Here is a 14,934-nt window from a genome sequence, read left to right on the forward strand (position 1 = left end):
CACCTGATTCTCTCTTCTCTGCCTGCGCTGCTTCGCTTGCGCTTCTCTGCCTGCGCTGCTTCGCTTGCGCTTCTCTGCCTGCGCTTCTCGCCTGCGCTTCTCTGCCTGCGCTTCTCATCTCAGCGTTGTGGTAAGGCCGATCCACTATCAATTTCACATTCTCTCTCCTTATAAAATTCTGTTGATACCATATTTAGTAAATTACTTTGTTTTACCTCAGATTGTTGCCACTGTTTTCAATTATTTCGGGGTCCCTTATTTTCTTTTTTTCTCCCGGGGGCGCGGATCCGCGGATCCCTCCGCCCTTCTAGTCACGGAACCGGGCCGAACCAGCCCGTAAACCGTTGACAACTGTGCAACTGGAATGTATTCTGTCTCCTCGAGGACGATGGGAGAAAGAAATTTTTAGTAGAACGTACATATATATGTATTAGTTAAACTTTCCTCGGAGTCCCATTACTGAACATAACACTGCGACAGCATTATTTCAAGAGAAGAGGTGACACAGCACATCCACTGAGCAGCTTTGGTGGAACTCAGTCAACAACTTACCACCCGAATCTAGAATGCCCCTAAGCTCCCTCAAGTAGCTCTGAAGCACAGAGATACCAGATTTTCTGATATTAAATTTCCCAGGAATTCAAATGCCAGTCTCTTGGTCTTGACAACACTGAACTACAGCTACAACCCAACAAACACTGTATCTAAATGTTCCTCTTCTGGTCTTCCTGCATGCTCCGCAGCCATCAGTAACACCTCAGCGTAAACTATGTAAATTGCTGTAAGTAAAATCAGGTCGGGCTTCCCTGGCTTTAAAGGACAGCCCCACCCTGCTTTCAAAATAAGCTAGGCTTCAGTAAGTTAGTAGGGAACTGCATTCACCCAGCCACAATTATGATGCGCCATGGCATGGAAATGGGCAAGCAGGGAGAGAGAATAAGCAAGAAGTCTGTGAGTTAGTATTGCCACCAAAGTCCCCACAGCATCACATTGCAGCAGGAGTTCTGCTCTGCCAGATAGTTCCCTACATTGCCCGAGGCATGAGACTCTCTCTGATCCACCCCTCCACAGACAGTCTGAACATCTCCCTACTCATACTTTCTCTGTGGCCAAAGCTCTGGGGCTGGAGCATCTAAAACATTCTAGTGTGGGAACGCTTCTGGGGCAAGTTCTGCTTTCCTTTTGTTCCATCTGATGATATTTTAGATTGATAGGGTTTGAAAAGATTTTCCTTTTACACATCTGGAGCAGACCAGGGTGATGGAAGGGTGGAGAAAATGTAAGAAACAGTTTTTCTTGTAGGATTTCTTACTTTCATTCTACTTTAAAGACTTCCTAATAAATGACTCTTGCAACCAGGCAGCTCTGGGATATTTCAAAAGGACAAGCTGAAATTTCTCTTAGGAAAAACCAATTTAAAACCTTTTTTTCTGAACATACTTCAATCAGTGCATATAGATGCCTTACCATACCTGTAAATCTGACACTTTCCAAGGCATACATGCTACAGCCAGGAAGCAACAACATCCTTTTGCAGTCACACAATACTCACTATGGGTTTGTACCTCACTCTGAACTGTTGACATGCTCAAAGTTTTAATGTAAGAGTCAGTTCTGGAAAATAAAGTGACATCCTAATGACATTAGAGGCCCAAGCTATGTTTCTAAACCAACACAGAAGTTTCACTGAATACAGACGTTTCAAAGGTTTGGAAATTCTCTAGTCCAGAGAGTTCAGAGGTCTGCCAGCTCACTAGTCCATCAGGTGAATATGATAAGACACTTTATTTTCTGTAGTTAATCACACCCTTATCAGGAAGAGTTTAAAATACCATCTAGATTCCTTGGAATTAATTTCACTACTCCTAAAAGATGACTTTCACCTGGGTTGAATTGGGGCTAACAACAAATTAAGACATAGATCTGCACATCTGGCAGCAACAGGGGAAGCCCTTAACCACTCTGCTACTCCACCCTTCCATATGCACAACAGTGTTCAAACTGCAAGCATAGGGACCCACAAACTTGATGGGTCACCATTTGTTCTTTTTGCTCAGGAGATTGAAAGGCTGACAAGTAAAGCAGATACTCCAGATGCTCAACAAATTCCTGTTCCACGTGTGAAGTCAGCTTCCAGGTGCAGGTTCCTGATAACTTCTCCTATATGGTGGTTGCCAGCTGGGCTCATTCTAGCACCTACTGGGACGGTGCCATCTTTTCAGCCCTCTGCCATAGGCAACCAGAGGACTTCTAGGAACACCAGCCATTTCAAACCGGGCTTAAAACTGGTTTGTGCTGCTAGAATTGGGCAAACTTCCATACAGGTGTTAAGGATGTGGCCACAGTACCATGATAACGGAGCCACCTCCTGCAACAATTATCTAGCTAGATTACCCTTAATAAAATAGTAAGAGCTGAAAGAATGCCTATAAATAATGAGATCTTAATATCAGTGCTATTGATAAGATTGGTCTCTTGTAATGGGAGGAAAAATACTATTTTGACAGAAATAGGCTTGTCTTTATTTCCCAGAGGGGTGAAGTTCAGTAGCAGATTCAGATACTCGGGATCTCATTTGCACATGTGATAGTAGGTTCAAGTTCCAGTTAAGCTCATGGAAATGAACAGTCTCTGAGTTCTGCAACACTCTGCTTCCTTTCTCTAAATATTGCCTGAACCTTAGAACTACAGGTCGGTTGACTGCTGCCAGATCTGTCTTGTGCCATTTCTGAAATCTTTTATTTGTAACAAATCATCAGTGAATAGCAAACACTGTCTCCTTTAATATGCCTCATGCATTTCATTCCTGATAAGATAGGATGGTTACAACCTTGTGCAACAGTGAGACAAGACTGAGAATAACCAACCTTTATTTACTTAACAGATCCTGACAACTACTGGTGTGGTTTCGCTGGAAAATTCATCAGAGTTCTTCTTAGGTTTGCTTACAGCTTTGCATCCTCACCAGTGAGTGAAATCTTCCTGTAGCTGTACAACCTCAGGCTCTGTCAACTGATCCATTTCCATAAACAAATTAATTCTTCAGTGAGAAATCTGCAAGTGAAGATGCTTCCAGAAAAGCAGCACTGGGGTCATTCTCCACTGCAGGGCTGAATCATCTGTCCCAACATGTCAGTGGAGTTGCCTGACAGGAGACTCCCTTTCATCAGTGAGATGTAGCGATAATTCTTTATCTATCTGGGATGTGAAATTTCTTTAGTTCTGCATTCTCAAACCGCTCAACTGAAGCCAATACCTTTCTTTTCAAAGTTCCTAGTTCTCTCACAAGGAGGCACATTTTCTTGACCTGATTTTCACAGTACTTTCAGAGTGAAGAACTTCAGAGCCATCCCCCAAGTCCTTACAGTATATGTTTGTTTTTCAGGTCTTACTCAAGGTACTAAGCAAGAATAACTTGACAACTGTGCAACAACTTGCCACTGAAGGGTATGCTTTCCTTTATTTTCTTGCTTGATCATTACTTTTTAGAGCCCATTCTGCACCCCTTTGTGCAACAGTAAATAGTTAAAAGATGGCAGTAAACATGGATGGGAAAGGTGGAGAAACAAAAGCAAGGGACATCTAATGGGCACCATAACCATACCAGGTTCTCTGTGTTGTGATAGTAAAGACTACTTAACAGATCTATTGCACAGCTCAGGAGACATGTAAGAACAGAGAGTATTCACAACAAGTTGTGCAACCATGTAAAAAAAAGTCTCCTTCCAATGCCATTTCTGTAAATTCCAGAGGCTGTCAGACTGTGGGAAACCCAAGACATTAAACATGTCTTTATCAGTCACAGGCTGATGAGACACAGGACAGCAAGCTTGACAGCTACCCTTCACTCAGGCTAAGTGGGAAACCAAGCAAGTTACTTTATGGAGGAAGATGGCAGGACACATCCGAAGTCACTGCCCAAGTACCTAATGCAGGACAAAGATTTGCAGTGGTAGCAGAAGCCAGGACAAAGTTAATTGAGCTCTGTGAAAAAAAAAAAGCAGCCCAGCAGACAGAAAGCATACAGCTCTAACTGCAACCTAGAAAGGAAGCAGATGTAGAACTCAGAAACGGCACCTAGCCAGAGAGGCAAGGTTGAGCATGGTCACAGAAAATCACTTTGTGTGTTCCTACAACATTCAGAGGGGCACTGAAAATGTATGAATTCATATGTGGGTTTATTCTCCTAAAAAGGAAAGCCCAAGTGTTCAGGCCAGAAGGAAGCATTATGAGTACAAGACATCTACACTCAAATGCTGCAAATGCTAATACAGAAACTCCATTCTTCCTTGATGTATAATACTTCAAAATGACAGAACAAATTCCATGGCTAAAAATGGCCCTGTACTATCAAGACAAGGTATTTTCCTAAAATACAGACTTCAGTTCAAAGGGAAATTACTGACTTTATGATGAAATTACTGGAGAAAGATACTACAGATTGTATTATTCAGGAAGTGAGTATAAAATCACACTGCTATCTCCTGACCTTAACATTTATGATCAAAGTAGGCATCTTGTCAAAACAGATATTTCGTTTACGCCTTTAGTTTTTCTTAAGAGAATATATGCATAAAGCTAGTTGATCTACACTGTGCCAAAGGGGCTGTTTTGCAAAGGACACGAATGGGAGGAGATGTATCCTCTCATAAACATGGCATGGGGGAACAGTGCTAATAAACAAAGGAGTTATTTAGCTTGATGCAGTAAATGGGAGTATGTATCTAATCCGGAAATACAGTAAATAATGATTACATTATCAGATAATTATTAATAATTCATACAAATTTATTAACGCTGTCTTTATTCTTTCTTCTTGTACCCTTTATCTTGCTTGTATCTGCTTGTGAGTGATTTTCTATTGAGCTAAATGCCACGGAATGTGATACTTTCATTAACTCACCCGTGTTGTATCATTGAATAGGATGTGTCTTCAGAATCAAGATTTAAAACAGAAGCAATGCTGAAAGGAGCTCATCCATCCCCAGCCAAACATACTTGCTTCCTTCTGTCTGCACTGGTGTTTATACAACCGTGGTTCTGGCTGAAAAATTACACAATGCTGCAAACAGAAGATTCATGTTCAACCAGAACACGGTAACATCTACGTGAGCACTAGAGTCAGTGCAATGAAGTAGGTCATGTATGCCAGGATAGTGGGGAATGATAAGCAGTAAAGACATTAGATGCTGCACAGATTGTACATATCAAAAAGCAATATCCAGGAGAGAAAACAGTGCACTGAAGAGAGATGCTTTTGAACAACTGCATGGAAACAACACTAACTAGAATATACAAAATGCATTCCCTTTCTCAGCTGGTTTATGTCTAAGATTTTATATAATCAAATAACATCTTTCACAGGCATCAGCCAAAGTAAGAGACTTTGTTGTTTCACTTTTTGTCTAAGAACAAACAAAAAAAACAACAAAAGCAGCTTTCAGTGTCAGAAGTCAGTCTTCTTTTTATCATTAAAGCATGAAAGATTGCTTGTACTGTACGGTGAGAGATTGTAGCTATAGGACAAAGAGTAATGGCCTAAAACTTCAAGAGTAAGTTTTGTACTAACGTGCATTAAGAACTTCTTCATGGTAAAGGTGATGGAGCACTGGAACAGGTTGCCCAGAGGTTGCAGTCTCCTTCTGTGGAGATACTCAAGACCAATCTGGATGCCCACCTGTGCAACCTATTGTAGGGTACCTGCTTTAGCAGGGGGTTGGACTCAATGATCTCTTGAGGTCCCTTCCAACCCCTGCGATTCTGTGATTCTGTGATTTAATTGATGTTGTAAGAAAGTAGATTTTGAGAAATGTGCCTGCTAATAGTGATGGGAGTCCTGAGAGAGACTGTGGCGTTCAGAGAAAATGAAGTGAGTACTTCTGATCACATCCTGCTTAGATTCAGCACTGTATCACACAGTTGCATTGCAGCAAATGCTACAAACCAAAACTCAACTGAAAATAGTTTAATTTCAGATTCAAATCAGAGAATTGGGAATTAAGTAATCAATAACAAGCTTTGTATCTTCAGCATCTCTTCCTTCTTCTATCTCCTGGTTTACATACTTTCTTCTCTTAGCTGTATTTACTGTGACAAATCTAAGACATTAAGAAAAACCAAAAGAAATCACAAATCTCCTATGACACTGTACTCCATTTGACTTCAAAGAACTTTTATTTCCAGTAGGCTGTTCTTTCCTCTCGAGAATGGCTTTTACCTCCCAGTGTTCCATTAGGGGAAAAAAAAAAGAAATAAAAAGTCAAAAAACATCTCCCTTCCTTTACCTAAAGGGATTCAAAACAGGGAAGTCAGTCTCCTATTGGTAGGATGCAGCCTCCCAGCTCTGTTGGCCAGCAGGGAATCTATTCAGCTCATCCCCACACCTCTTCTTGAGTTGTTGCTGCCAGACCCTGCAGCTAGGTTACAAACAAAGCAATTCCTTTCCAAACTCGCTTTTGAAGACTTTTAGATTTTTTACAGTAACAGACTTTGTATTATGACATCCTTTCCACTGATTATTGATAGATTCATTTGAACACTTATCATGCTTATCAGGAAAGATAATCTTGCACGCACCAGCACAATGTGGCAATAGCCAGAGCTCAGAGTTGGCCCCTGGACACATCTAGAAAGCATATGAATTCAAACGTTTCTCTTTTTTTTTAAAGCAAGAGTTAACCACTGCAATGCAGAATAAGGACTGACATACAAAGTAGTTACCACAAACCAGCAGCTCCGCAGGGAATATCTATGTACACATTCTCAACTCTTCCTTCTTCCTGTAAATGCAAGATATGCTGCTTTTAATTGTGTCAAACTTACTACTGGGTATTATAGAGAAAAGCATACACACATACAAAGCAAAACAACCACTGAATGAGGTACAATGCATCCATTTGAATTAATCCATTTACAAATGGTGTAGCCCTTGTACCTCACCACTGTGAGTTCTTACACAAACTGTTCATGTGCAGATCTAACAGGCCTACGTTAATAAGTGCATTCTTGTGTTTTATGAAACATCTGCCAATCTGCCACTCTTCTGGAAACCATCACTGCATTTTTCACTGAGCAATAATTCTGATGACTTGTAACATAAAGAAGATAATTATTTCCAAATTGCTGGATTTGTTGGAGAATTTTTTTCACATTTTATTTAGTCTTTCATTGGATAACTTTGGAGAAAATCTGCAAATGATCTCTTATCGACAGCTGCATCAGACCTGACACTGTCAGGTTTTCAAACTCAGAGGTTACACTGTGCAGCCACAAGGACCCTTTTGTTGTTATTTTACAGTAGGTAGTAATGAAAGAATGATTATACCCACAAACTTTGCTCAAATTATTAGTGACAACTGCCTGTGCTGGGGAATGTCTCATTTTGCTAAGATTTATTACTGAATCCATTTACAATCCATTAGCTATCTCAGCTATGCAAACCATTCAAATTGCACTGCCTTTCGAAGAGCTTCACTCAGCACTTTGCAAGAGGTCTAACTACTCAAAAAACCTGTTTCTTTCGTCATCTCTGGTGACTTCACCTATGCGAGTAGTATAAACTTGAACATGGAATAAAATTATTAAACATCTATTATTAAACATGAGACACCTTGGAAGAACTCAGACTGCCTGCATTAAGTACCTATCAAGTTTCTCTGAAGGGCTCAGAAGCTCCATGGGTGAGGATGGTTTGGTTGATAGACACAGTTGAGTTGCCAGCAAGTTTCCAACCATGCTCCTCAACAAGGCTTTTAAGGAAAGGTCCTTGCATGGTAGAAGAGCTGTTTAAAGTCTTTTCTTTCTGGTCAAGGTGCTCTCAGTAGACAAAGTTCACCAGCGCAGCTCCTGAGACTTGTGATAGAGCTGTCGGGCTCAGCATACTAGGAAATGGGGTGGACAAGATTATGATAGTTTAGTGATATTCAGTGTGGTGAGCGTGAGGGACAACAAACAGAACAGGAATTAATTGGTCATAAAATAGCAAGCAGGATTCAATGTAGGTAAGTGTAAAATGACGTATAGGCAGAAAAGCAATTCTAACTTTGCACACACCTGCTTCTGCGTGTTTTCAGAGCTGACCATTAGCACTCAGAAGTAAAACACTGAGGTTATGTTAAGAAGTTCCTAAAGCATCAATTCAGTCCCCAGTAGAAATTCAAGACTCAAAGCAAATGTCAGGATTTTTGTTTTTATTTTATTTTTACAGGTTGTATTATTTACAGATATGGTACAATTTCCATTAAATAAGAGAGGATTTTTCAGACTGAAAAAAGAGACAACTGGAAGGATATAACAGAGGACTGTAAAATCCCAAGCACCTTGGATGGCCACTGTTAAATTTTCTTCTAATATAAGGCTGAGGTAACACCCACTGAAGATAACAAGCAGTTCAACACAAAGAAAAAGAGGTGGCTGCTCACGCAGGGGTCAGCTGATTTCCTGAACTCCTTGCCAAAAGATGTTGTGAAGACTAGACAATCTTGCAAAGTAATCTGTCCAAAGTTTGCTAAATATACAAAACCCATAATCAGCTTGAGAAGTGAAAATGGTCAGAGGCTGTATTATTCAGAAGTGAATAAAGTGAATAAATAAGCATTTATACTTGACCTTTTCTTAGGCTTTTATTAAGTTATTCACTTACAATGTCTGCTGGAGATGGGATACTGAAGTAGATGGAACTTGCCTAGGTATACCATGGTCACTCTTGCTTTATACTCTAGTTACTGCTGTATGAAACAAACTCAGGAGAAGTACATTGATAGAAACTGCCATTTAGCTAGAACTGTCACCACAGAATGGCAGATGGCCCAGTCTACAACTTCTCAGGGTCAGTATGATGGAGATCAGTGACACCTTTAATCCCCAAAGAACACACTGTATACATAATGCTCAACTGCTTTTATCTGTAAGTTGCTCCTTCTTCTGACACTGGGCCCCACTCGACTGCCGTCCATTAAATATAAGCATTGACAAGTTTCCTCTCTAGCCTTCTCTTCTCCAGGCTGCACAGCCCCAGGTCTCTCAGCCTTTCCTCAAACAGGAGACGCTCCAGGCCCTCAGTAATCTTTGTGGCCTCTGCTGGACTCTCTTCAGCAGTTCCCTGTCTTTCTTGAACTGAGGAGCCCAGAACTGGACACAGTACTTCAGATGCAGACTCGCCAGGGCAGAGTAGAGGGGGAGGATCACCTCCTTCAACCTGCTGGCCACGCTCTTTTTAATGTACCCTGAGATACTACTGGCCTTCTTGGCCACAAGGGCACACTACTGGCTCATGACCAACCTGTTGACAGTCAGCCCCTGTACTCATGCATACGGTTATTCCTCTTCAGGTGCAGGTCTCTGCACTTGTCCTTGTTGAACCTCATCAGGTTCATCTCCACCCAGCTCTCAAGCCTGTTCAGGTCTTGCCAAATGAATGGCAGCACAGCATTCTGGTGTGTCAGCCACTCCTTCCAGCTTTATATCATCTGCAAACTTGCAGAGGGAGCCTTTTATCCCTTCATCTACATGACTGATGTTGAAGAAGAACAGACCCTCTACTGGTCTTTAGAGAACACTGCTAGCTACAGGCCTCCAACCAGACTCTGCACCACTGAGCGCAACCCTCTGGGCACAGCAACACAGCTCTCAATTCACTCCACTGTCCACTCACCTATCCTACACCTTCTAAGCTTACCTACAAGGATGTTATGGAAGGCAGTGTCAAAAGCCTTGTTGAAGTCAAGGTTCACTGCTCTCCCTACCTCTACTCAGCTGGTCATAACATCAGAGAAGACTGCCAAATTAGTCAAGTATTATCTGCCTTCGGTGAATCCAAGCTGACTACTCTGGATAACCTCCTCTTCTTTCACTTGTTTGGAGATGACATCCAGAGTGACACTGGCACTCCTCCAGTTCACAGACACCTCTCCTGTTTTCCATGACCTTTCCAAGTTAATAGAGAGCAGCCTGGCAATCACCTCTGCCAGCTCCCTCAGCATTCATGGGTGCACCTCATCAGGGCCTCGGATTTGTGTGCAGCAAGTTTGCCTACATAATCCCTGACCAGGTCTTCCTTGATTAAGGGAAGTGTTCTTTTTCCCACTCTCCTTCCTATCTCCAGGGTCTAGGATTCCCAAGGAGCAGCCTAAACTGTAAGACTGTAGCAACAAAAGTGTTCAAGAACTCCATCTTCTCCATGTCCTGAGATGGATGATTGAAAACATAGTAAGGACTAGATCGGAAGAAATCTAAGCTTGCATAGTATTCTTATGAGTCAGGGAGGTTCAAAACCCAACTTAAAATCAGGCCCAGCAGACAAAATTTATATCCCACAAATCTTGCTACATTTAAATGAATCCAAAAACTTATTCTTTTTGTACGTCCAAAACTTTTCAATAAGCACATTGTATAGTTGGGGTGAACTTTGCATTACTTGTCAACAAGAAACTCCTACACATCCAAACTATCACTGAGCACCATGCAAGTGCCAGAGCACACGCCAAGCCCCAGCTGAGCTGAGGCTCAGCTGTTTTCTAAGTGCAGACTGCATCCCTTGTGTTCGCTAGCATTGCAACACAAAAAAGCAAGGGCACAAGGGGGCGCCTGAAGCCTCAAACATCCCAAAGCTTTCACACCCTGTCTTCTCTGCTATAGTACCTCTGTAGTATTTCCAGTGTCTAATTTCAGATCAAGAACAGACCACTCTGAGCAGCAACAGGAGGGCACAAAAAAGCCCTGAGCAACGCTCTGAGCTGTATGTAGCCTAACGGCAGTTTTGTTATTGTACTGACAATATTTTACACTTATTTTCATGACCTATTAAAGATTTTAATCTGTTGTATATTTCTGTCAGTAAAAATAAAAATCCTAGCACAGGTGAGATTTCAATGGTAGGAAGTAGGAGAATTATCTTCAGAAAAAGCTAAGATGAAAGGCAAATATTTTTGTCAAACTTAGCTTGGCAACTGCCCAGACTGTGGACTTTGGCAGATTGCTCTCTGGTTATAACAGAAGCCACTTCCTCTGTAGCAATAGTCATATCAACACCATTGTGTGCTGCCTGGGGATGGGCTCTGGGGTGTTTCAGTCCTCTGGGTGGGATCTTTGAGCTGCATAACGTTGCTTATGCAGAGCGACTGGAAAACCAAAGCCACAACTCCCCCAGCAGCAGCCCTATGGGGAGTTCTCCTACGCATATCTGGCTGGGAAATGAATCAGGGTATTTTTCTCCCTGCGTTGACCCTGGAAGCTCTGACAACCCTATTCAGCAAAGAGGAAGGCTCTGCCCAGGGTCCTCTACAGCTGCAAATGACTCACACTGGAAGAGACCCTTCCAATGAGATTTAAAGGGAAAGAGTCTTCCAGAAGTGTTTCATTTTAATATGCAGATTTCTATCATTTCAAGCTTTCTGCATAATGACTGCTCCTGTTGTACAGCCCAGGCTGGCGCATGCTGCATGCTTCAGGCCACAGCAAGAGCAGCAGGCCCAAACCTACCTGCCCAGATTTGCTGGGACCTGCCTGCTCCCAGAGATATCCCCATGGAAAAACTACTCCCACACTCATTGCCTCCTCAGGACATGCCAGAGGAACAAATCACACATTCTGCTCAGTGCCTGCTGCTCTCCTGGTCACCAAAGAACACCATGCAGATGGGACCTTCTCAGCACGTTCCTCTCACACTCAGTGCCCAACCAAAGGAGCAGAGATGTGGCTGACGCTCCTGCTCCTAGATTGCATTGCTTTGCTTGCTTCAGGGGTAGGTGGCTTCCCTGCCCATTCCTGCCCTTCCACAGCTCAACACGGGGTCACAAAGGTTCCAGCTACTCACTGACAGGAGGTGAACATGGACGATCCTGCAAGTCTCTCCCACAGAAGAAAGCATGAAATCCTTCTGCTGTCCGCCCCTCCTGCTCGGCTCCACATTTCCATACAGAGGCACATAAAATAGGAGACCCTCCCACGTGGATTTCAAACATCAAAGTAGATCCAAAGTCATCTCACGGGAGGGCCAGGCCTTTCCTGCAGAGGTTGAGGAAGAATATACAACCATGCTCCCCCCACCATTCTTGTGGTACACAAGAATGACATCATTATGCTAATATATAAGACAGGAAACACAACCAAGCATAAAAACCCACTGAAATGGAATACATATGAAACACTGCCAAGAACACTAACGACTGCACTAAACAGAAAATGAAATAGCGTTTGGTTCATCTGACTTCTTCCAGTTTTAGTAATCTCTACTGTCACTCGTAACAGTAAAATCCAGTCTTCAGAGAGGGTGCTCAGGGCCTTTCAACTCACATGGAAAATGAAGGTTTTTTCCAAGGTGATGGTGACCTTCTAATGTCTTACTCAGTCTAAAAACTGAATTCAGTACTTTGACACCAGTCTAATGACCCAGATAAAACTGGCTGGGATTTGCACACTGAGTTACACTAGTTCATTGCCAATGACATTAACCAGCACTTGCATTTTCTTTTTTTCTTTCTTTACTACTACTTTCTCTGCTTTACAGAACAATACACTGAGTACCTCCAGCCTCCTTAAGGAAGGCTTGTGTGCCTAAACAAACCCGTCCAAACCTGTGCCTGGACTTGCCTAGACACAAGTGGCACCATGTCATCTCATCTGAATGAAAACATACAAACAGGATCATATGAACCACACTTTATTGGTAAAAATTCTTCACATCGACCCTAGAAATTTCTAGGCAGATCCCAGAAGCAAGAAGCCAATCACATTTGTGTCCCCTGCCTGGCTTTGGGTCAAGCAGCTGAGAACCTGAGCAGCAGTGCCTACAACAGGGCAGCACGCAGCTGCTGGGAAGCAACGCTTCAACGTCCTCAGTTTTACAGAGAGCTGTGTAAAACTTAGCGATACAACTGTGAGAAACAAAATCTGACCACTGACTGCTGACAAAGCAGCAGGTTCCCTATCCTGCTTCACTCGCAGTAGCCCTGGCACTCACGTGAATCCCACGAGAAGCCAATTCAGAGTTAAAAAGCATCAACAGGCTGCTACAAGGAAAGCAATCAGTTTCTGCTTAATCAGCACACTCAAGTGAGCTCTCCTACCTGACCAACAGTGCCACAATCTAGGTGAACTGGGGAGGAAAGGAAGCTCGCGTTAACCAGTGTAACATGATCAACTTTGCTGAATCATTAAATGATGCACTACATTACTGAACAGGTTGAAATGAATTGGTAAAGACTCCCGTAAGGATATCTGCTTGGCTTACAACTCGTTATTACCAAGAAATTAATGGTGATTCCACTTAACTCAGCAGCATGTCCCATCTGCAGGTTTCAGTTAGTTGTAATAGCTCACAACCTGCTGAAGCCAAAGGGGCAGCTCGCAGCAGCCAGTCGGTGCTTCAATGCCACATGCCCTCCACTGAACACACTCCAATTTCCCAAGATTTCTAAAAAGCTCTTTCCCATATAAACCATGTTAATTTAAATCAACGCTAGCCTCAGAACTCTTGGAGCTGAGGTCATGGATATATGTCTCCTTTGATTTATGAGACAGAATCTGCACAGCATAATATAAAACGCTGCAGCTTTAGCAACGTACCATTGCCCTCAAAAGCTTGTTCATAAAACATAATTTTCTACAACATAAACGACCGCACACAGAAATTATGAAGTGAAATACAAGCAGGTGTTGCTGTTATTATTCACAAGACGTTTTCAGTTCCCTGCTGTTGGATCTATATATTCCACCTCATGTTTGGAAAATACAGTAATTGTGCCATTACTCTCCCTCGTAACTTAGCAGATCCTATAAACCTGGATGTATTAAAAATATAATTAATCTCCTCAAGCTTTGGAAAATCTGATCTAACAATCCTGTTTTTAACACTCATACATTTGAAATATAATGAATATATGACTGGTTCATATAGAAAATATGGTGAGAAACAAACAGCTCTCAGCTTTAGACAGACTTTGGTACAGAACACCCAGCAGCCACAGGCCTTCCAAAAAGTTCCAACCTGGAAGAGAATTAAAGGTCTAGAACAATCAGTAGTCCCATCTCTAGACTGGCATAACCCCAAGGCAGCCTGCTCTCTCATGCACTCCATACCCACCCAGCTAACGGGACCCTCCAGACACACGAGCTGCGCCCATCTGTGATGCTGACGTTACTCCTGAGTGCAGTCACTGCTGGCAACTCCACACTCATCTGTGGAGTGAGTTACAGGCCCTGAGTTTACCGTTTTTGATTTCATAAATGCATTACACACTCTGAATGTTTTGGAAAGAAGTTAACCCATACTACCAACAAGCAAAATGCAAGAGCTATTTTTAACTTCAAATCTGTAGCAAGTAATTCTTTGCTTGGACTAATGTAGGGTGTACATAGGCGCATGAATTCACTGCTTCTGAGCAGGGCAGGGACTGGGCTGGCTTCTCTGCTCATGGGGTTGCTCAGTACAGAACAAGAAAGGAGAGTTGCAGGCCTTGGTTTCTTCAGAAAACTGAGAATTCTTACTGCTGAATTTCTTCAAAGCTTCAACACTAAGGCCAACTGCAACGAGTCTAACAGTTTCTCTTCAGAGTCACCCTTGAAGAAAGGTAATGGAAAAAAAACAACTAACCACGCCGAGCCTCAGAGGCACTAGTCTGCATTCTGTCCCACACAGACCACGAAATCAGCACTTCCCACTAACAGCCATCAGCAACGTGATGCCAGCCACCCTGGAACACGTGCACGTGAATTGATGAACTCTTCTTGCTTAAAGAGCATTTCTGAATGCAGCCTCTGAAAACTGAAGCATCCACGCTATGGTGCAAAGTGGTATCTCTAGAAGCTGAGACAAGGCCATCAGATTCTGACGTCTCACTATCAGCACAAGGTGACTTCTACCACCAGAACCATTACCAGGATGACTAACATCCCCTGGACAGAAAGAAGGACAAAAGACACCTGAGATTTGTGGTT

General features: G+C 42.6%; 1 long non-coding RNA gene across 1 annotated transcript; it reads left to right on the top strand.

Annotated features, from left to right (window-relative positions):
• Nucleotides 1-3,017: 3,017 nt before the first annotated feature.
• Nucleotides 3,018-8,298, top strand: LOC104914570. The gene is made up of 3 exons (XR_796068.3): nucleotides 3,018-3,447; nucleotides 4,925-5,097; nucleotides 8,207-8,298. It is a non-coding gene; the product is annotated as an uncharacterized LOC104914570 (long non-coding RNA).
• Nucleotides 8,299-14,934: the final 6,636 nt, after the last annotated feature.

The sequence above is a fragment of the Meleagris gallopavo genome, chromosome 1, assembly GCF_000146605.3.
Source record: "Meleagris gallopavo isolate NT-WF06-2002-E0010 breed Aviagen turkey brand Nicholas breeding stock chromosome 1, Turkey_5.1, whole genome shotgun sequence".
Taxonomy (NCBI): Eukaryota; Metazoa; Chordata; class Aves; order Galliformes; family Phasianidae; genus Meleagris; species Meleagris gallopavo.